This window comes from Phocoena phocoena, chromosome 1, assembly GCF_963924675.1.
Source record: "Phocoena phocoena chromosome 1, mPhoPho1.1, whole genome shotgun sequence".
NCBI lineage: Eukaryota > Metazoa > Chordata > Mammalia > Artiodactyla > Phocoenidae > Phocoena > Phocoena phocoena.
In genome coordinates this window covers 138,218,077-138,240,908 of record NC_089219.1, presented here as the reverse complement: position 1 = coordinate 138,240,908, position 22,832 = coordinate 138,218,077, and the positions used below count along the sequence as shown (strand labels likewise).

At 44.0% G+C, this 22,832-nt stretch overlaps 1 pseudogene; it reads left to right on the top strand.

Annotated features, from left to right (window-relative positions):
* The first annotated feature begins 1,200 nt into the window (after positions 1-1,200).
* LOC136117943 (protein DDI1 homolog 2-like) overlaps positions 1,201-22,832 on the top strand; it is a 136,083-nt pseudogene continuing 114,451 nt past the window's right edge.

Genomic DNA, 22,832 nt, shown 5'->3' with positions numbered 1-22,832 from the left:
GAGGCAATGTTTCCAGGGACCAAAAATGCCCCCAAGTGTGTGTGCATATAAAGTAAATTCCCAGACTGGACTCCTATAGGCCTTCCAAAGCCAGGTGCAACCTCTCCATTCATATTAGCTCCACTACAAGCCCAAACCTGCATGCTCCTCTGTGAGATATCGCCTTCCTGTCAAAGATGCCCTTGATGGTCATTGTAATCCACATTTCACCTGGATTAAAATGTTTGGAGAAGATATATACACAGTGTGATTGATTCCCCTTTAGCCTGGGCTAAACTTTCTCTAATCCTAAAAAATGACATTATGGATCAGCCCTTCTCCTGATCCATATACTTAGGAAAAAAAGGCGAGTCCTCAGCAGAATGAATACAAACCCAGAAACCGCAAAAAAAACTATGTTCTTAGCACAGCATTCCCAGGAGAGACCCCTGGGGAGGGCTTGCATTAATATTTCTGCCTGAATAATCAAGATCTGGGAGCCAGGGACATCTCCCAGGGGACGAGGTTAACTTAAGTCACTTCTGGGAGCTTGAAACTATTGATATGGACCTGCCGTTTGTCCTCCCATCTATTGAGAAACCAAGAAATACATCTAGGGGCTAGTAAACTAGTGTGTATTGTGCAAAGTTTTCAGCAGAGACGCCAACTTAGAATTCCAGAGGTGGTGACAGAGTATGGAAAGGATGGAAGGTTCCTGTCCTAGTTCACACGTTTATTTAACCATTGAGTCTGTCTTTGCCACCACTCACTGCAGCCCCACCTTCCCTTGTCTCTGACCTGTTCTGCCTCTGCCTTCTGGAAAGCTCCAAGACCTGACTGAGTTCATCTCAAGAGAGACTCAGCTGTCTGGTGCCCTCAGAGCACGCAAGCCCTTTTCTGCTGACCCTCCTTGCGAAGAATCCAAGAAAACCCAGAAGTGCCGAGCACCAGGTGCTTTTTTTTTTTTTTCATCTGGGTTTCACCCAGCCTGGCATGGCAGGCGGCAGGGTTATTTTGCTTTCATAAGCCATGTTATGTAACTAAAATTTTGAATAGTGACACTGAGCCAACTGAGATGTCACACAGAAGGGGAGGGGAAGAGCAATCAAAGAAGTGGAGAGAGAATACGGAAAGAGAGTAAGAATGGAGGAGCAGAGAAGAGAGAAAAACTGGAAGGGAGAGTGGGGATAAGGAGACTATTTATTTCTCCTGCCTGTTCGTATGTTCTTGGTCTCCAGTGACAGGATATGCTACCTGAAAAGTTCTCCTCCCCTCATTAGAGCTGGGCTGGAGGCCTCCTTCAGGTCCCAGTCTGTGGAAAACCTTGCTGAGTGCCAGCTGTCTGCAGGCATCACCCCGGGGCCCACTGGTGTCCTATTGGAGGCTGCAGCTGCCTGGCATGGTGTAGCACAGAGTGTTCTAAGTGGAAGACAAACAGGCATGACACTGTCTCCAATCATGCAGCCTCCAAGACAATTCCAGGCTGACTGCGGGAGTCAGGGGCTGGTGAGTAGAAAAGCCCCAGAGGGTTCTGGAGACCTGAGGCCTTTTTCTTCTGCCATATTTCAGAAGATTAGAGCCTACTCTCACCCGCTTCCAGGAGCTTGGGTAGACATCAGGAGCAGGTATCAAAGAAGGCTAAAGGGTTTTGAATTTGTACCCACAAAATGTCACTTTGTTTCACTTACTACAGATTAGATCTGAAGCCAAGGGAATTCCCTGGCGGTTCAGTGGTTAGGACTCCAAGTTTCCAATGCGGGGGGCCTGGGTTTGATCCCTGGTTAGGGAACTAAGACCCTACAAGCCGTGGTGTGGCATGGCCAAAAAATGAAAAAAGATCTGAAGCCAAAAGTAGTGATACTGAGGTAGGGATGGCCCACATCTCCATCCCAGGCATCCAAAGAATCCTCTTTGCTTGTCAATGCATGCTCATTGGAAGTTTCACTGACCTTTGGCACACAAAGATGCTGGTGCAGGAATTTCAATCCTAGAATCAGAGGTGGAAGTCAGCCTAGGGCAAATCACCCTAAACTTTATTTTGGGTTATTCCTTTCTTGGACACTCTGGTTTAAACATACAAATAGAAGCAGTTATGGATAGATACAGATGCCTCCCTAAAATAAGCTTTATTTATAATTTCAGTGTGTTCAGAGTCTGCCTGAAGCCTACCCAGGGATTCAGGTTAAAAACTCCTGCCCAACGGCTGATTTTGTGCAGGCTTCCAGGTTTAGAAACTGTTTTTACAGCATTCATTATAGGCTGTCATGTACTTTATGCTCAAACTCTCTAGGGCAGGGAGATCTCACTATATCATAAGGAAGCCCTTTCCATTTATGCAATACTTTATGCTTTTCTTTATGATGAGGTAGAAGTTGCTTCTCTGTAGTTGTTGTTTGTTCTTTCCTTTCTTTTTTCTTTTCTTTTCATCTTTATCCTCATTCTGCCCTCTGAAATTACACAGACCCAGGAGGCTAATCTTTCTCAGATGAAAATTCTTCAGAGTTGAAGACAGGACTCATGTCTCCATTGAGTCGTTTCTTTTTCACATTGAACATTCCCAGTTACTTCTGTCCTGCAATGACTTCTAGATCCTTCCCCAGCCTGTTCTCATTCCTCTAGATATTTTCTGGATCACTGATCCAGTTCTAAAAGGCTGATTCTCTAGGACAATTCTAATGGATATGATTTTTAAACTGGTGTCTTGGACATCCCTGATGGCACAGTGGTTAAGAATCCGACTGCCAATGCAGGGGACATGGGTTTGTGCCCTGGTCCGGGAAGATCCCACCTGCCATGGAGCAACTAAGCCCCTGCGCCACAACTACTGAGCCTGAGCTCTAGAGCCCACAAGCCACAACTACTGAGCCCACGTGCCGTAAGTACTGAAGCCCACGCCGAGAGCCCATACTCTGCAACAAAGAGAAGCCACCGCAATGAGAAGCCCGCGCAATGCAATGAAGAGTAGCCCCCACTCACCGCAACTAGAGAAAGCCCACACACAGCAACGAGGACCCAACACAGCCAAAAATAAATAAATTTAAATTAAAAAAATTTTTAAATAAAAAGCTTGCCAGTCTCACTACCAAAATTTGTATTTTAAAAAATTAGGGCAGCGTTCACCCAGTGTATAGTATCCTGTCTACCCTTGTGCTAAGGTTACTGAGGGTGGTTCCAAGAGCACTTTACCAGGTAGTCCTCCCCTCCCCCACCCCCAGCCGACCCCACAGCTTGGCCAACGGTTAGCTGGGATTTTTGTTTCTTTGCCTCAGGGGAAGGTTGGGTTGCTGGGTGGAAACCGAAGCTGGGTGGAAATCTGAAGCTACAGGGGAGACTACTTCCCCAGTAGTCCTTAAATGAAAGCTCAAACACTTTAAATCTTACTGGGGGAGGGCACAGAGGGCTCTCCAAGAAAGGGAGCCTCTGAGAAGACTTAAAGGAAATACTCCCCAAGACATAAGGGACATTGATATTGTTTTGGGGGTCCAGGAAGGGGGCAGGTTTCACCTGAAGAGGCTGGGTCAGAGTGGCGAGGAGGCCACCTGCTTCCGGGTACCATGGGCAGTGATATCGCGAGCAGCAGCCACTTGCCACCTTTTCCTTGTGTTCTGGGCACCAGGTAGTTCTCCTGAATTTATTTCCAGCTCTGGGCAGGGCCAGGGACCCAGCAATGCAGGCTCGGAGTGCAGTGAGGGCTCCATTGAAAGGAGGGGCACAGGGCAGCTCTTTGGTCATCAGGGCAGCCTGGAGACTTGTCCCTGAGTTTAGAGAACAGGGACACTTTTTACATAGCTTGTAAATCTATTTGGAATGGCTGAGTAGAGATTCTGATGGAGGTTATGAGATTGCTGAAGCCACCTCAATACCACTACTATTGGCCTCAGATGAAGTAAAATACCATTTTATGGGTGTAAATTCAGAACCCTCTACCTCATCTTTGGCATTCTTTCTGATATCTATCCAAGTTCCTAGTAGATACTCAATAAGTGTTGTTGAATGCATGGATAAATTCAGGGGCTTTTTGTTTGTTCTTTTTGGCCCTGCTGCTCAGCTTGTGAGATCTTAGTTCCCTGACCAGGGATCGAACTGTGCCCCCTGCAGTGGAAGCTCAGAGTCTTAACCATTGGACAGCCAGGGAATTCCCATGTGGATGAATTCTTAATGGAGCTGAGCTACTCATTTATATTCCTTTATCTTTTCAGCATGTGCTTTAAAAAAAGTATAAACTCAGGACTTCCCTGGTGATGCAGTGGTTAAGAATCTGCCTGCCAGTGCAGAGGACATGGGTTTGAGCCCTGGTCTGGGAAGATCCCATATGCTGTGGAGCAACTGAGCCCGTGTACCACAACTACTGAGCCTGCATGCCACAACTACTGAAGCCCGCGCGCCTAGAGCCCGTGCTCCACCACAAGAGAAGCCACTGCAATGAGAAGCCTGCACACCGCAACGAAGGGTAGCCCCTCCTCGCCGCAACTAGAGAAAACCCGTGTGCAGCAACGAAGACCCAACGCAGCCAAAAATAAATAAATAAAAATAAATTTTAAAAAATATAAACTTTACAAAAATCTCTATAATAAAAGACTATCGGTAAAGGATTTTTTTTCCCTATTGGTAATTACTGCATGCCAGGTGCTGCTGACTCACTTAATTGCACAACAATCCTATGAGCTGCTGTTGCTATTATTATTCCCATTTTGCAGATAAACAAGTTGAGGCACATAAAGATTAAGTCACTTGCTAAAGGCCACACACAAGTAAGAGGCATAGTTAGGATCTGATCCCAGACAGTCTAGTTCCACAGCTTCCTGGGACTCTGGTCTGTCATCCTTAAAATGGTAGTGATAGCTGTCCTGTGCCCACCACTACGGCTGCACGGACACAGTGAATGTGGAAGTGCTTTGTAACTTGCACTATGTGGCACTGGCGTACAGTAATTTTAGCTACGAGAGTAACAGAGCCCTTTCTCTTGTTGTAACTTTCTGTGATGTGGCCACAGTTTTATTTTAGAGCCTGTGTTCTTGGCTCCTGCTCCATTGCCTTTGTGTCTCAGAAAGGGAACATTTCTAACTCAGGTTAAGTTTGACTTCTTGGTTGCCTCGGTGTGTTCCTCTGAAACCTTTCCTAAGAAGTCGAGATGGTGTAACTCACAGAAGCAATCACCTTAGGACACATCTAAATTGAGATCAAGCACAGACGCTCACAGACACAGTTCAAAGTTATGGCGGTTTGATGCTGAGATGCTGAGTGTGGTTCCCAGGAAATAGCTTGCTGGGGCCACTCTCACTGCTTGGGTGGGGTGTGTGCTGCTCTACAAAGGAGGCTCCGGCAAAACAAACACTGAACCCTACTTTCACTTTTCCACGTTTTTTGTAAAAGCAAAAATCCTCTTCGGATTTATTTCAGTTAGCAAAAACAGGTACTACCGTAGGTCTTTCCTAAAATCGGAGAGGTGTAAAGGTACCTGGAATAAAGTGAACTTTTTTTTAGAAATTTTATTGATTGATTGATTTTTGGCTGCATTGGGTCTTCGTTGCTGTGCGTGGGCTTTCTCTGTTTGCGGCGAGAGGGGGCTACTCTTCGTTCCAGTTCGTGGGCTTCTTTTTTTTTTTTGCGGTACGCGAGCCTCTCACTGTTGTGGCCTCTCCCGTTGTGGAGCACAGGCTCCGGACGCACAGGCTCAGCGGCCATGGCTCACGGGCCCAGCCGCTCCACGGCATGTGGGATCTTCCCGGACCGGGGCACGAACCCGTGTCCCCTGCATCGGCAGGCGGACTCCCAACCACTGCGCCACCAGGGAAGCCCCGTGGGCTTCTTATTGCTGTGGTTTCTCTTGTTGCGGAGCACGGGGCTCTGGGCGCACGGGCTTCAGTAGTTGCAGCACACGGGCTCAGTTGTTGTGGCTCACGGGCTCTAGAGAGCAGGCTTGCTATTTCTGGCACACGGGCTTAGTTGCTCCGCGGCATGTGAGATCTTCCAGACCGGGGATCGAACCCGTGTCCCCTGCATTGGCAGGCGGATTCTTAACCACTGCGCCACCAGGGAAGTCCCTAAAGTGAACTTTTGAAAACTGGGGGATACCTGTATGTGAAATCCATTTAACTTTTCCTTTGTGATATGAAAAGACTAAGTGTAATGATAATAACTCTATAGTTTTGTTTTTTTTTCTTTTCTGGCTATACCTCACAGCATGCAGGACCAGGCCAGGGATCGAACCCGCGCCCCTGCATTGGAAGGGGGGTCTTAACCACTGGACCGCCAGGGAAGTCCCTCTACTGTATTCTTAAAGAACTGCAACAAGGGTTAAAATGACCAGATGGATGAAGAAGAAAAACAAACAGCTTGAATTTTCCACTATGATTCTCACAGTTTCCTGAGCTCTTCACACCTAAGGACATACTAGCTAACGGGCAACCTTCAGGACATCCCTAATAGGCAGGTGGACATGAGGTTCAAGTAAAGAAAGGAGCAAGGAAACTAAGTGTGATGTCCCTGAGAAAAATGATTAATAGATCTACAATTGCTATACAGCTAGTGTATTCGTTGACCATATAATTCTTGCTTTCAAAAGGCAAAGGACTTATTTGTATGCTGTCTGTTTTTAATTGGTGGGGATACATGAGACTAAACCAGAGCCAACCTTTCACTTCCCCTCTACCTTTTCCTCAAACATCACAATCATATAAAAGATCGTCCTGTAAAATTCCAAACTAACCAAAGAGTTCTGTGTTCCCAGCAGCATCTTCTTTCCACAACTGCAGTCATGCGGCAAATTATAAACTTTCAGAATTAGGGACCCCACCGTAGACCTAACTACATAATAATCTCCAGAGGAGGGAGAGAGGGAGTACATATTTTTAAGAACCATTCCAGATGACTCTTCTCAGTCAAGTTTAGGAAATACCTCTGAGCTTCGGAGTGCCGGGCCAAGCCCAGATTTTGGACTCAAAGGACCTAGTTCACTCTCCATCTGGCATCAATTTTCTCAAACTCATCAAGTGTAATTTTCTACACTTGTAAAGCGGGACTCATAATACCTCAAGCTTCACAAGGGAGCTTGTTGCTACAAAGCCTACTCTCCTCACTCAGACATTAGGAATATTCTGGAGTGTACTTTGAACTGATTACCCAATACGAATTCCATCCCTCAGCCTTTATCGCAGGGTCTCTTATATCCATGCTGTCCCACACATTCCCTAATGTGGACCAATTTATTCCTCCCTTCCTCACATCTGACCCCTCCACTGTGCTTGCTAGAACGCCTGGCTTGTGATCAGCAGACTTTCTATACATATAGTCCTAGCTTATTCCTTCCATTTCATTGCCTGGACTAAGGCTCCCCTTCAGGGCTAGTTGGATATGAGTCCGGAGCTCTTGGTTCCCAGATGTTTCTGTGAGTTCTTAGCCCTTTCTCATTCCCTACATCTCACCTGGCCTTTCCTTTTCAATCTCTTTCACTGGTTCCTCCTCCTCCCTTGACTGGCTCCAATGTCTGCATTTTGGAGAGTTTCTAGGGCTCTATCCTAGACTCTTTTTTTAATGTATATCCCTCCCCTGGTAACCCTCAGACTACATGTCCCAACTTTTACCTCCAGCCTAGATCTTTCCCTTGAGCTCTTGACTTCTATATCCAACTACATACTTGAGAACCTCACTTGGTTATCAATAAGAATCTAAAACTCAAGTATGTCCAACAAAGAGCTCTTCATTTCAGAGCACCATTTCTAAGACTCTTCCTCCTCTTCTCTCTGGTACCAGTCATTGTTGCCCCAAACCTAGCAACTGATCTTGCTTCTTCCTCTTCATTTACGGCATGCTCTTTCCCCATCTTGTCTATCAGCAAATCCTCTATGTTTTATTTACAAATGTATTGTGAATCCTCCCATTTTTATCTATCTCCACCATTACATTCCTAGTCCAAGTCACCATCATCTCTCACTGGTCCTTCCACTTAAGCCTTGCAAATGGTCTTCCTCCTTCAACTCTAAGCTCTGATGAATGCATTTCCCAACAGCAACCAGGGAATTCTTTCAAAAACCCAACCTGGATTATGTCTCATCTCTTCTAACACTTTTTAATGGTTTCACATTGTTGTTATGGAATTCAAGCTCCATTCTGTTGTCTCTTAGGTCTTGCTTTGATCTGGACCCTTCCTGCTTCTCCAACTTCATCTTAGACCAGTCCACCCTCACTCCCTCTGCTCAGTCCCTCCGTTCTGCTTTCTGTTCTGTGAACACACCAAGATGGTGACCTCTGGGTGTGCTGCTTCTTCATTCAGAAGAGGTGCTTCCTCAAATTCCAAGCAGAGCTGTCTTTTTCGTAAGTCTCAGCTCAACTGCCACCTTCTCAGAAAAGCCTTCCCTAACCATACTCTCTAAACCCTCTACTCTGGCCTCTGCTTTATTCTAGCACATCCATCTTAACATTTCTTTCATCACAAGTATCATAATTAGCATAACATTATAATGCTAATCTATTTATCTGTGTGTTGATTATCTGTATTCCTTATGATAACTAGTATTTTCAATATGAGATACTAGAAAGAGTTTGGGATGGAATTCAATGCAAGGCATAGGTTAATTTTAGGTCTCATTACTTACCTACTATATGATCTTGGCAATTTACTTTCTCTCTGTCTTATTTTTCTCATTAGTAGATGGGATTAACATAGCAATATAAAGTCATTACAATTAATGAGCTAACATCCATGAAGGGCTAAGCAAAGTTTTTCCCGTTACTATGCACTGGACGTGGCATTTTTAAAGACGTTCACTTTCACAAAATTACTTCCCAAGTAAAATCATTTTAAGGTTTACCTAAGGGCTTCCCTGGTGGCGCAGTGGTTGAGAGTCCGCCTGCCGATGCAGGGGACGCGGGTTCGTGCCCCGGTCCGGGAGGATCCCACATGCCGCGGAGCGGCTGGGCCCGTGAGCCATGGCCGCTGAGCCTGCGCGTCCGGAGCCTGTGCTCCACAACAGGAGAGAGACCACAACAGTGAGAGGCCTGCGTACCGCAAAAAAGGAAGAATTACTTAAGAAGTTTTTTTCTATAGTTCACCTCCCATTTTTATGATATGAATCAGGGAATGCTCTGGGCACCTGTATCTTGCAAACCAGTAGAATGGACACAAGGGCCCTCACTCTTGGAGAACAGACACTAGGGAAAGAAGGCAAAGCTTTATGGACCCACACAGTAAAAACTTCAGAGCCAGACAAGCCCAGTGAGGCCCAGGGAAGGCCTTGGAGAGATTCAGTGGAGACAAGGTAGTACTATAAAGTAGATCCATGCAAGCGCTGGACTTCTGAGGCTCAGAAAGAGGGCTGGCCATTGGACCTTCGGTTGTTTAGTGATTTGTTCAAAAGTTTGTATTGCTTTCTTTACTCCTAGGAGCTAAGCTCCAAAGGTAGAGACACTATCCCTTCTGTTTCATTTAAATTCTGACTTTCTCCCACCTCCTTTAGACTATGTCTATGTGGAAGGTAATTTTGCATAAAAGGAAAAATAAACAAATACTAGAATTAAAAACAGAAGTCCTGGGTCTGGGCACTGGTTCTGTCAGATACAATGTGGAAAGGTTCTGGGTCTTATGGCAGGTTGGGAATCACCAGCAGTCTCTCAGACATTGTTACTGGAGGTGGAAGTTGGGACATCCTTTTGGGAGGGCAATCTGGCAATTTAAATTACTATTTCCCATACGTGTACCACAGTGTTCATTGCAGCTCTATTTACAATAGCCCGGAGATGGAAACAACCTAAGCGCCCATCATCGGATGAATGGATAAAGAAGATGTGGCACATATACACAATGGAATATTACTCAGCCATAAAAAGAAATGAAATTGGGTTATTTGTAATGAGGTGGATGGACCTAGAGTCTGTCATACAGAGTGAAGTAAGTCAGAAAGAGAAAAACAAATACCGTATGCTAACACACACATATGGAATCTAAAAAAACAGTACTGATGAACCTAGTGGCAGGGCAGAAATAAAGACGCAGACGTAGAGAATGGACTTGAGGACACAGTGGGGAAGCTGGGACGATGTGAGAGAGTAGCATTGACATAAATACACTACCAAATGTAAAATAGATGGCTACTGGGAAGCAGCTGCATAGCACAGGGAGATCAGCTCGGTGCTTTGTGACCACCTAGAGGGGTGGGATAGGGAGGGTGGGAGGGAGGCTCAAGAGGGAGGGGATATGGGGATATATGTATACATATAGCTGATTCACTTTGTTGTACAATAGAAACTAACACAACATTGTAAAGCAATTATACTCCAATAAAGATATTTAAAAAAACTTAAAAAAAATTACTATTTCCAATGCACATATCCTTTTGACACAGCAAATATCCTTCTAGAAATATATATGCTTGTATATATGCATAAATACATGTAAGGAAAGATCATTGCCCTACTGTTTATATTAGCAAAATATTGAAACCAAGTGGTTAGATAAGTAAGGCCCATTCATAGGTATTACGCAGCTGTTAAGAAGAAAGAAGGAGGTCTATGTGTACTGATAGGGAAATTGGACCTATATTGTTAAGTGAAAAAGCAAAGGTGGGAGCACACCAAAAGCAGACACACACACTCCCAGGCACAATTATATGCTTATATTCGTAAATTATTCCTGGTAAAATTTTCAAGTACTGATGGTGACTTCCTTGAGACAAGGATAAGAGCAAATTGTTTGTGGTTGCTTTTCTCTGCAGTTTGGAGTTTTAAAAAAATCATGCATTTATCATCTTTTCAGAAGAAAAAGTCTACACTCTTCAGCCCCATGGCCGTAAGTCTACAGCACTGAGTCAGTGAAGGAGTGATGTCTGATCCTTTTACCTTTGGGCAAATCATTTAATCTTGCTGAGATTTTTCATCACCTACAACATGTTTGCTCGTTAGCCTCCCTTTCTGTCCTTGCCACAGTAGGTAGAGCCGTGGGCACATCGTCTCTTGTGGCTTGGGTTTCCTTTCTTAGGCCAGGAAAGTTGCTGCAGATGCCACAGCTATTTAAATCAACTGACCTTTCCTGCTAAGGCTGCAGGGCAGCCTCTATCTTAGGCTGGGGATGACTAAAGTTGCTGATGATGGAGGCTGCTGACGGTGGGTGTGTTGGGAGGTGGGGCAGGGGTGGGGCCATTCTTTCCTCAGACCCTTCTGACCTACTGGCTCTCATGCTCTGCAAATTTCTCTTGACAAGAGATGCCTGCCAGCCAGACTGGTAATCTCTGGGAAGATAGAAATAGCAGGGCTCACGGCTCCACCTCCCATTCTTTGGGAAGGGGACTTTGGCCTGAAGTCTTTTTTCACTTTTGCCAGAGTTTTAATTCCCTTTATTGCCTTGGCCGCCCCAAGCCCTCTCCTGAGGGTGATGGAGCTTTGTCAAAGCAGTAGGCTGGGCTTGCATGCTTTCCAGAGGACACGATCTAGAGAAACACCCAAGAACATTTCATTGTCTCCTTAAGAGGTGCTGTCAGGATGTCATTGTCCCACCTGGTTCCTTCAAGTCAAGTGACCTCACTAAGGAAAGTCATGTGATTTAACCACCTCCATTCACAATTTCCATCAGCTCTACTGCGAACTCCTATCCTCATCACACAATCTAAACAAAAGTCATTCCAGGGAGTAAAGCACTCCACGCATACTACCACACCCACTAGAAAACTCTTCCTAGAATTAAGTAAACTTGCCCAGGGTTCAGCACCTGGCATGATTTCCACAAATACCGTTATGGTATGAGAAGCAGCTTACACAGAGCTCCATTCGACCCTCAGAACTTTTATTTATAAAAAACTTTTACAAAGTGTTTTTAATTTTTGACCACATTATGTGGCATGTGGGATCTCAGTTCCCCGACCAGGGATCGAATCCGCACCCCCTGCAGTGGAGGCACAGAGTCTTAAGCCACTGGACGGCCATGGAAGTACCAAAGTGTTAGCTTTATATATCAACTAGTCTGGGCCATGGTGCCTGCCCGTGGTTTCTGTGAAGGTGTTTTTGGATGAGATTAACATTTCAATTGGTGGACTTTGAGAAAAGCAGTTTACCCTTAATAATGTGGGTGGGTCTCCTCTAATCTGTTGAAGTGGGACAAAGAGTAACTTCCCAGAGCAAGGAGGGACTTTGCTGTGACTCAAACTGGAACTCTTCCCTCAATCTCCACCCCCTTTGGGTTTGCCAAGCCTCCATGATCCTGTGAGCCAGTTCCTGAAAATAAACCTCTCTCTCTCCCTCCCTCTCTCTCCCTGTCTCTGTCTCTCTCTCTGTCTCTCACTCTCATATATATATTTTATATATTTATATATTATATATTATATTTATTATAGATATACATATATATATTTGTATTTACAATTTTGTCCTAGAAGAAAATAAAACCTAATTAGGTTTTATCAGCATCTTACCAAAGTCAAAACCAAAAAAAAAGCACACATTGAAAAAAACTGGAAAAAATATGTTAAAGTTAAATGGTAGAACTATGGGTGATTTTCCTACATTTTAAAATGTTTAGTAATGAGAATGTAGGACTTTGTAATGAAAATGTTAAAAATTAATTTTTTAATAGGGAGGTTTATGTTATGACAAGATAGAAGTTTTAAGTAAAACAAACAAAAAAAAAGGGTGTGCTTCCTAAGCAAATAGAGCTTCAAATCAAATATCCCAGAGCTCTCTTTCAACCATGCTGCCACTAAGACCCTGTAGCTAGGAATCTTGCTGAGGTTTTCCCTGAGAGCTGGGGCTGCCCGTCTCCCAAGATTCAGATGTGACCAACAGTCTATGAAGGCCAACTACATGCCAAACTTGAGCTGGGTGCACTTGCTCACTGCACGTGTTCATCTGATTCTCACAACTCCTCTACGTGAGAGGTAAGTTATTCTCAACAGATGAAGAAACTGAGGTTCCAGGACTTCCCTGGTAGCACAGTGGTTAAGAACCCGCCTGCCAATGCAGGGGACATGGGTTCGAGCCCTGGTCCAGGAAGATCCCACATGCCATGGAGCAACTAAGCCCATGAGCCACAACTACTGAGCCCGCGTGCTGCAACTCCTGAAGCCTGCTAGCCTAGAGCCTGTGCTCCGTCACAGGAGAAGCCACTGCAACGAGAAGCCCGTGCACTGCAACCAAGAGTAGCCCCCACTTGCCGCAACTAGAGAGTCTGCTCAGCAACTGAACTCAACGCAGCCAAAAAGAAAAAAAAAAAGAAACTGAGGTTCCAAGAAATGATGTGATTTCCTTAAGGCCTCACAGTTAGTTAAGTGGCAGAGCCAGGATCTGAACCCTAATTTCCTAACTCCAGCCTCAGTGCTCTTGCCTCTATCATGGCTGTCTTTTCCGGGATCCCAGGAGATGTGGGAGAGGGCAATACGCAGAGTCTGGTTCATTCTACAGCAGCTTTTGTACTGGAGGAGGTGTAATGTGAAAAAATGCATATGATCAAAGTTTTGCATACCATTTCCCCGGGCTTGTCATCCCCGCCTCACCAAGTCTCTAGGAAACCCACATTCCAACTTTCTGTTCCAAACAAGAGAGGGAGACGAGGCCAGTTCACCCCGGGAGCTCAGCAGAGGCTTAGGCCCTGATCCTCGTTGGCTCATGTCTCAGCCCCTGCCTGGCCTCCATGGTGGCCATCTGCCCTTTACTCGTACTCTGCCATTTTCTTCACACCACAGGAAACCAGCCTTCTCTCCTGCCTCTATCCGAACATGAACACAGGAGAAAGGCAAGGACATCCTATTGACATTGAAAGGAGATGGTAGGCGGGGGTGGTGGTGGTGGGGGTGTGGATAGTACTGTCGAGGAAGCAGAGGGATGGGGGGTGGTGGAGGTAGCTTGGGAGAGTGGAGAAAAAGCTACTGAGGAAGCAATGGAATAAAAAGTGGTTAAGAGAGCACAGACTCTCTGGAGGCAGATTATGTGGGTTCAAACCCCAGCTCTGCAGCTTACTGTCTCTGTGTGACCTCAGATGAATTACTTTGCCTCAGAATATCCACTTGATAGGGCTGATGTAAAAATTAAATGAATTAGTGGATGGAAAGTGTAAAGTTCCTGGTATATGTGCTCTGTGTTTGCTTTTATAATACCCAAACTAGCTGTGTGACTTGGGCTACTCACTTCCTCTCTCTGACCTTCAGTTTTCTCATTTATAAAGTAAAGGGGTTGGATTAGGTGGTCCAAATTCCTTTCTCACTTTCAAGTTTTAGGCTGCTGACCTCTCTTTAGTCATTAGGAAATATTCTCAAGTTTCTATTGAGAGCTGGCTCTGTGTCTCGTCCTTTAAATGATCACAGTACCGTTGTCACTTGGCATTTACCATTATAACATGTCTTTGGACATTAAAAATGTTTCATTTTTAAGATTGTCTAGCTGCAGTTCAAATTCTCTAGGAGATCCTAAAAGCAAAAAGGATTAAAGGACCCTAAGAGCAAACAAAAGGATAGGAGGCACCCAAGGAGATGGGGTGGCAGTGCAGGCATGGCTGCAGCCTGCCACCATCTAAAATTCCCACTCTGTGTGCCCCTTCGGTCCTGCTGGCTACCTCTCTTGCCTGGACCTCCCTTCTTTCCTCAACTCCACCGTGTTGTTAAAGCTGCTGCTACCATATTTGTTTCTTTCCTCACTGCCAGACTTTAGGAAACAATGGCCAACCCCACCTGCCTACACGGCCTGGCCGACTGGCCACACCACCATATTCCCGGGCCTCTCTGAGTAGCTCCACCCAGTTGACTCCTTCTCAAAAGGTTCCTCCCCTTTCATGTCAGTGACTGACACTTTGGTCTCCTTTTGACATTCAAACAGCCTCCAGTCTAGTCTAGCTCTAGTCTGGCTGACCCTTGGCTGAGCCCAGGTCTAGGGTGTGGTCAGGCTCCGGGAAATCCCATCAGGGGAGATTTGGCCCATCTGAAAAGACTAAGATTGCCTTGGGGAATATAATCCATTTCAAGGGTGTGTGCCATTCCTTTCCCTTCTCCTAAGCTCTTTTTTTCCACCCCTGAAATGTCCCCTTCCCTTGCCTGCTTTTGAAATAAATGTTCAGGGAGCTGCCCAGGCAGGTTCAAAACCAACAGCTGCCCAAGCACCAGCTCTTCCCCCACACTTGCTGCTGCTATATGTAGAGTGGGATCTATGGCCCTAAATGCTGGAGTCAAATTGCAGGTACTCAGCTCTTTAGCAGCCTGTCCTTCTGCCCTGTGTTTTTGCTTAGGGGGATCTGAAACCCGCGCACCCCCGCCCCCTTCATTCCATGTTTCCCCGAGGCTTTGAGGGCTGTGGCTCTATCTGATGCCCAGTGTGTCTGGCACATGCTCTGGGCCTGGTGGTCCCAGGGAACCTTGGAGTGGAGCAGCAATTCTCTTACATTTTCAAAGCCATGCTAGGCTAATGCCTTTCAGGGACCTCTATTCTTTCCCCAAAATGAACCTCTCCAGAGTCCCGTGTGTTTGTTAGACAACACTTGTCAGCATGGAACCGAACTGTGGGCTTAACCAAAAGGTTTATTTTTCTCACAGAACAAGAAGTTGCAGGTAGTGGCCCAGGCTATGCAGCAATGCCAGGATGTAATTAAGGTACCAAACTCCTTAGATGTTTTTGCTCCACCATCCTTAGTAAGTGGCTCTTCTCATGGCCTAAAGATGGCTTTTGCATCTCCCAGCATTATTGAGAAAGGATGCTACCTTCTCCTTTTCTCTGCTTTTAAGTATGAAAGCAACTATTTTAACTAAATGAGTGATCCATAAATTCACAGGCCTTGTAAAAATTTAGAAAATTACAGAGAAGGCTAAAGGCATCCCTTCACCGTTCCTTTTCCCAGTCCCTGGAAGTGAATATTGTTATCACTTTTTGGTTTTCCTTCAGACCTTTTCCTGCATATTGCATACACGTATATGTGCACATGGAAAATACAAAGTTTTAAAATAATTTTACTTGTATCATATTGTATGGATAATCCTTCAACTTTATTTTTCTTTCCAATTCAACCATAAATTTTGGCAATCTATTCTTTTATTACATGTAGCTTTCTCAAGTTGTCTTTTATTTTCTTTTTCCAAACCGCTTCCTGGTATTTCCTACTATGAATACATAATGCTCTAGTTTCTTTAGCCAGTCAATCCCCTATTAATTGACATATAGGTCATTTCCAACTTAGGATACTGCAGAACAATGACGCAAAGATTATCCTTATACATATGCCTCTTTTGTACATGTAGATACCATAAAATGAAATTTCTGGGTTTTAGGATGCACGTATTTTTAAAAAAATATTTATTTATTTGGTTGCACTAGGTGTTAATTGCGGTATGCAAACTCTTAGTTACAGCATGCATGTGGGATCGAACCCGGGCCTCTGCATTGGGAGCGTGGAGTCTTATCCACTGCGCCACCAGGAATGTCCCAGGCATTTTAAATCTTTACAGATATTGCCAAGTAACCCTCTCCTCCCCCGCAGAGAGAGCCATATCTAAGAATTTGGTTTGTTCATCTTTAACTCCGTTCTACCTTTGGGTCTAGCATGGTCTAAGCTCAATAAATGTCTGTTAAATTGCATGCTCCACCAAGATTTTATATGGAGATTACACAGGCAATTAGCTACTCCTCCCTTAGACTGCTTTCTCTGTTAAAAGTACATTCTATTGAGTCTTATGTTCTCTCTCTCTCTTTTTTATTTATTTATTTATTTTTGTGGGATCTTACTTCCCCAACCAGGGATTGAACCTGGGTCCTTGGCAGTGAAAGCATGGAGTCCTAACCCCTGGACCGCCAGGGAATTCCCCTCTCTCTCTTTACCATTAAATTACTTTGGTTCTTTCCTATCCCTAAGATCCAGGGAGAACAAACCTAATTCCTGTTTCATGTGACATGCCCAGCCTGTATCAGACTGAAGATTCCTGCTTCCCCCTCCCCCATGCCCATTTTTAATTTTTCAGGGTTTTTGTGAAGATAAATGAGATAATCTTTGTGAAAGTAGTCTGAGTTCTCTTCAAGGCTGGAATGTAACTATGGCAACAACATGTCCCCAGTTTTTGAGGACAGATTCGTTTCTATCTGATGAACTCTTATTTCATACATTTAAGTTTTTGAATATGTAATACATTCACAGGGCTCAAAAATTCAAAAGTACAAAAGGGTATACATTGAAAAGTCTTGCTGCCATCCTTATCCCTCCCCCCCATCCTTTTAGTTACTGACTTCTGTCTCCATGCCCCCCACGTAACCACCTTAATTCATTTTTGGATAGCATTCCATAATTTCCTTATTTAAGTCCTTACAGATGTATGTTTCCCCACTGTGTCCCCCCATCCTGCTCCTCACTTCTTTCTGTTTACATGTATATCTTGAAGATATTTCCATATGAAAACATAGAGTGCTTCCCAATGATTACTTTTGCCTTTTTCTATTAATAGAAAATTTAAAACTTAGTATATAGAAAAGTTAACCTTTCATATAACCTCCATCCAGCTTCAACAACTATTGACAATTCGCCAATTTTTAAATCTACTCTTCTTTTAAAATTTTTGTTGTAGGATCCTAAAGCATATCATATTTCTATTTTCATCTTTATTATTTTTAATGGATACACAAATACTCTGATATAAAGATATGCACCATAGTTTAATTTAGCAGTCCTTCACTGATGGATATTTGTTTCCATAGTATAATTCTTTTTAATAAATGGGATTATATCTACATATGTATATATGTGTGTATATATATATATATATATATAAATACAGATATAGATAAACACATACATACACATGTAGTATATTTTTTACTGTTTAAAATGTTCACATAAATTCACTACTCAGAAAAGGAAAATTTTTATCAAACCATGGCTTCAATTTGGAGTTCATAAAATAGAATCACTGCAGAACCTGAACAGCAACTATGGGGTTTCTAATCTGCTCTTCTCAAAATGCTGCAGGATCTTTGATTTTAAGTATTAAAATCATATTAACACTCTTCTCGCAATTTCATGATTAAGAAAGCTATGGATTTCCTGAATTTTATTTTCTCTTTTTTCTTTTCAAGGCTTTTCTCAACTTACCCAGACTTTGTCCAGTTTCTCAACCTCAGCACTACTGACATATTGCATAACTTTTTTGCTTATCCAATTGTTCTGTGAATTGCAGGATGATTAGCATCATCCCTGGTCTCTATCCACTACATGCCAATAGCACTTCCCACCCCCCTCCATTTTAACAATCAAATGTCCCAGACACTGCCAAATCAAGTGTCCCAGACACTGCCAAATGTCCCCTGGGGAGCAATTTCCCGACCTTGAGAACTATTGCTTCAGACTTAGAGCAAATGGAGGAAAATTGGGCAAGATGGCCAGTAGCAAACATAGAAACACATCATGCTCTACTAGCTGATATCCAAACAAAAACAAGTAAACTGAATTATGCTTCTGTTTCATTTTCCATTCTGAGCTAATTACTTCTTTGTTTATCTAATCAAAAAGTTCTAACTTAACTAGTTTAAACAACGTTTGAGGATATTATTAGAAGCAGAGGGCTAATGAATGAATTTTCTAATTCCTCTTTCCAGCCAGTGACCTTGGTTAATATTTCTTAGCAGTGACATGTCTCGAGTACTGTTTATCTTTTTACCTCTGATAAGTCATATTTTGTGTATTTATTTTGTGATTTAAAGCTGTATTTTCCATTGAATGCCTCAAAGTGAACTCTATGAAGTTGAAACATTTTTTATATGTGAATTTATATATAAGTCTTGATTAATTTCTGCATCAAAAGTTCTCTGTTGTGGTCTAGGTGGCTCTCAAGATGTGTATTCAGTTTTAGAATTGGATACTGACTTCAGATGAGAAAATGGAAGAGGAGTATGGAGTCTCCTTTATCCTCCTTTTTGAGAAACAACTTGTCTTCTTTGCAGAGGGAAGAATGTAACCAATTTTTCTCAGCCTAGACTATAAACATGCTGTCAGATGCCTAGAAATCCTGCCTAGCTAGCCAGGGTCAGTTCACTTTCCTACTTTTCTATGAGTTCCTGCACCTGCTAAGCCACACTGGCCAGTCTCATCCTCTTTGCTCTGACAGAGTTTTAAAACTCTGCCTGACATCATGGTGAGGTGTGGACACATGTCCCGTTTTGTTTGTTTTTTTAAATGAAACTGTGTGACTTTATTAATTTACTTGTTTATATTTTGGCCATGCTGCGCAGCTTGCAGGATCTCAGTTCCCTGACCAGGGATTGAACCCGAGCCACAGCAGTGAAAGCACCTAATCTTAACCACTAGACCACCAGGGAACTCTCCACATGTCCCCTCTTAACCTGTCACCTCCTCCATTTGATTGTGAGCAGCTTAAGGGCATGAACTCATTTATATGATATGCCCAGTATCTGTTATCTTACTTGGCACACACTATTTGCCAAGTAAATCTCAGTTTAGTTTGAATTAGTTAAATAATTGAACCCTTTCCCCTCAAATCTTCTGACTGCTTGAGGAGCATTTATTGCTTATTCCTTTTGGAGTTTATGCCTTTGGGATATTCCTTCTATGCCCAGTGACCAGCGTTGCTGTGTTGCTATCAGTGAAAGATGACATTCATTATCATCATCATCATCATCATTACTATTAATAAGAGTCTCTTATGTGCCAGATATTTTACACATAATCTCATCTGTTATTTTGTAATTACGTTGCAAAGTAGGCATTCTTATACCCATTTTTCAGATGCATTAGAAAGCAGAAGCTGGGACTTCCCTGGTGGTGCAGTGCTTAAGAATTTGCCCGCCAATGCCGGGAACACGGGTTCGAGCCCTGGGCCAGGAAGATCACATGCCACGGAGCAACTAAGCCCGAGTGCCACAACTACTGAAGCCCACGCGCTCTAAGGCTCACGTGCTACAACTACTGAAGGCTACTGGCCTAGAGCCAGTGTTCCACAACAAGAGAAGCCACCACAATGAGAAGTCTGTGCACTGCAACGAAATGTAGCCCCCGCTCACCACAACTAAAGAAAGCCCACACTCAGCAAAGAAGACCCAATGCAGCCAAAAAAAAAAAAAAAGAAAGCTGAAGCTCAGAAAAGTTAAGAAACGTACCCAAGGTCACCCAACTCATAAGTGGACAAGTTAGAGTACAAACTCAAATGTCTGATCTCTAAATATTTGCTCTTTCCATGTGTCATTTCACTATGTGATCAAGGAGAATCTCTGGGGGAGAACCCATATGGGGTAAAAGCTTTGGTCAAACAGGACATTCAAAACCTTGGTGGTCTCTTAGATTTCTCCTCCACAGGAGAGAGTCCTTTATCTGTTAGGGTTAGAAGGTCGTGGGTCTCCTGCTTGGAGAATTAGTTTGCTCACAGTAAGGCAGGGATCCACTGGAAGGGTCATCTGGGGTCATAAGAATCCTCCGGCATGTTCCAGCCTTATTTCCTCCTGTCCTGTAGGTCATAGCTCTGGCATTGTGCAAGGAGGGGTATGAGCATTTTGGAAGAGAGCATCTGAGGCAAAGCCGGCGGGAGTAGCAGGGGTGGGGCAGACCCTGAGAACAGCAAAGCCCTAATGAGGCCTTTTCCATGCCTACTGCTCAGTGACCTCTTGAGCAATTCTTTTTGTAGTTTTTTCTATTCCTTTGCTCCTGGTCTATCTTGGATAGGGTGACTATGTAACATTGTCCAAACTAAGACAATTTTGAGAAGAGGACAATATTAATAATAATGCTGGGATATCAGAACCTCCTGGGGAAACCAGGATGCATGATCTCTCTATTTAGTTTGTAATCTTTTTATTTTTTTGGCTGCATAAAGTGGCATGTGGGATCTTAGTTCCCTGACCAGGGATGGAACCTAGGCCACAGCAGTGAAAGCACTGAGTCCTAACCACGGGACCACCACAGAATTCCCTGGTCTCTCTATTTTTGAAGTCCTATTTCCATAACATTTCAGAAACCTTTCAGAGGTGAATGTCCCTGACACCCTTGAACACAGAGAACACATCTGTATAGGCTAGATAGGAAATGTCATAAGGCAGTAAAAATTGACGGGGCCTTTTCCAAACTACATGACCTTGGATAAGCCACTCAATTTCACTGAACTCAGTTTCCTCATGTATGTAAGAGCATAATGGTATTTATCTCAGGGGGGCTTACATGGAATAAGTAAGATATCATAGATACTATCTGCATAGTAATCCCTTTCTCAGCTGAGTTGGGAACCCTTGTGGCTTTGGGGTGATGGTGGGGACCCCTGAATATTTGGTCCAAGGTCAGGGGATCTCTGGAAACCTTGAGAGATGGTCTGAATTTCACGTTCCTGTGATCTGAGGATTCTTGGCCCACCCTTAGTTAATGAAAGTGGGGCCCACTCATTTTTACTGGTTAAAGAATATTCATCCACCAGCTGGGAATAAGAAAGGAAAAAAAGAAAAGAAAAAAGAGCTTCAAAAACGTGCGTTTTGTACTGCCCTGGAGATAGGGCAGAGAAGGGTCCGGGGAGACTCTGACATGATCCCACCCATAACAACGTGGAGAGAGTATGAGAGTTCATCTTGGTTGCTGTGTTTGCACTTTCTGTACAAATAGGAACTGAATAAATAGGAAGTGAAGGAAAGAGCTGAGATCCTAAGCTTAGGGCTGGAAATGACCTCAGTTTTGGCCTTTTACCTGTTTTCTTGGCCCTGACAAATAGGCTTGCAGTTTCCTGATTGGACAATGATCCGTCAGGCATCCAAGCTCAGGGAGCATTTTCCAAGACTAATTAGAGTTTAGGAGAGACTTTTCCTGGTAAAATGGCCTCCACCTTAGGTTTCCTTGTCCTGAGGGGAGGAGAGAGGGAGGCCTTGCTTGCCTGAGACCTACTAGTTTTGCTTAGAAGGGAAGACTGTTGAGTGCCATGCTTGCTTGGTCGGTCCTGACTTCATTAGTTTTGCTGGAACAGCTACAAGATGGGCCACATGACATCTGTTCCCTGAGAGTAAGCTGAGAATACCACGTAAATAATGGTCACGAATTCCATCCAAAGAGACAAGGACACAAGTGACTCCGCTTACTGGGCTTCGAACAAAACACAGCAGGCCTGGGCTGGCACCCGGGGGGCTGGGAGATTGTCATGAATTCTCATCTTCCCTACCTTTGAGCTCCTTCTCAAGGCCTGGGGCTGTGTCTCTCTTTTCAGCCCTCCAGGCTCCTCTGCTCTTCCAGTGGGATGAGGACCAGATGTGCTGAAATGCTGGAAGGCACATGGGGCGCTGCGATGCTATTTCTGGCTTGGGCTGAACTCACAAGTCCTAGAAAGAATGTTTCTGACACGACTTGCCTTCTGAGAATTCATGATGCTCTGCCTGGTTGTTCCTGGTACTCATTCAGACAATAAGCTTGTGGACCGTGGCATCCAGAGGGGCCAGGGCAGAAGGGTGATAGAGGTGGTGACCCAGCACACACCGAAGCAGCTTTCTAGTGGCTGGCTCAGAGCAAGCCACACCCTTGGCTGCTTCATTTATTTATTCATTTGTGCATTTATTAAGCAACTATACTTGTCAGACATTGTTCTGGGAACTTGACAGGCGTAAGAGAAAAGATCAGACTTAACATTCCTGCTTTCATGGATTTTATATTCTAGCAAGGGGAATATAGATAGTAAATAATAGGTATCATAAATAAGTGAAATGTTTAATGTTAGAAGATGTTAAATGCTATAGAAAAAAGAAAGAGCAGAGCAAAGGAGACCAGGAGTGCCAGTGGGGATGTTGCACTATTAGCCAGTGTGGTCAGATTAGATGTCATTGAGAAAGTCTTCCTTCAAAGACCTGAAGGAAGTGGTTAACTTAGGTTATAGCTGAGGGAAGAGTGATCAAAGTAGAGTTAACTTCTAGAGCAAAGGTGCAAAGATGGAAGA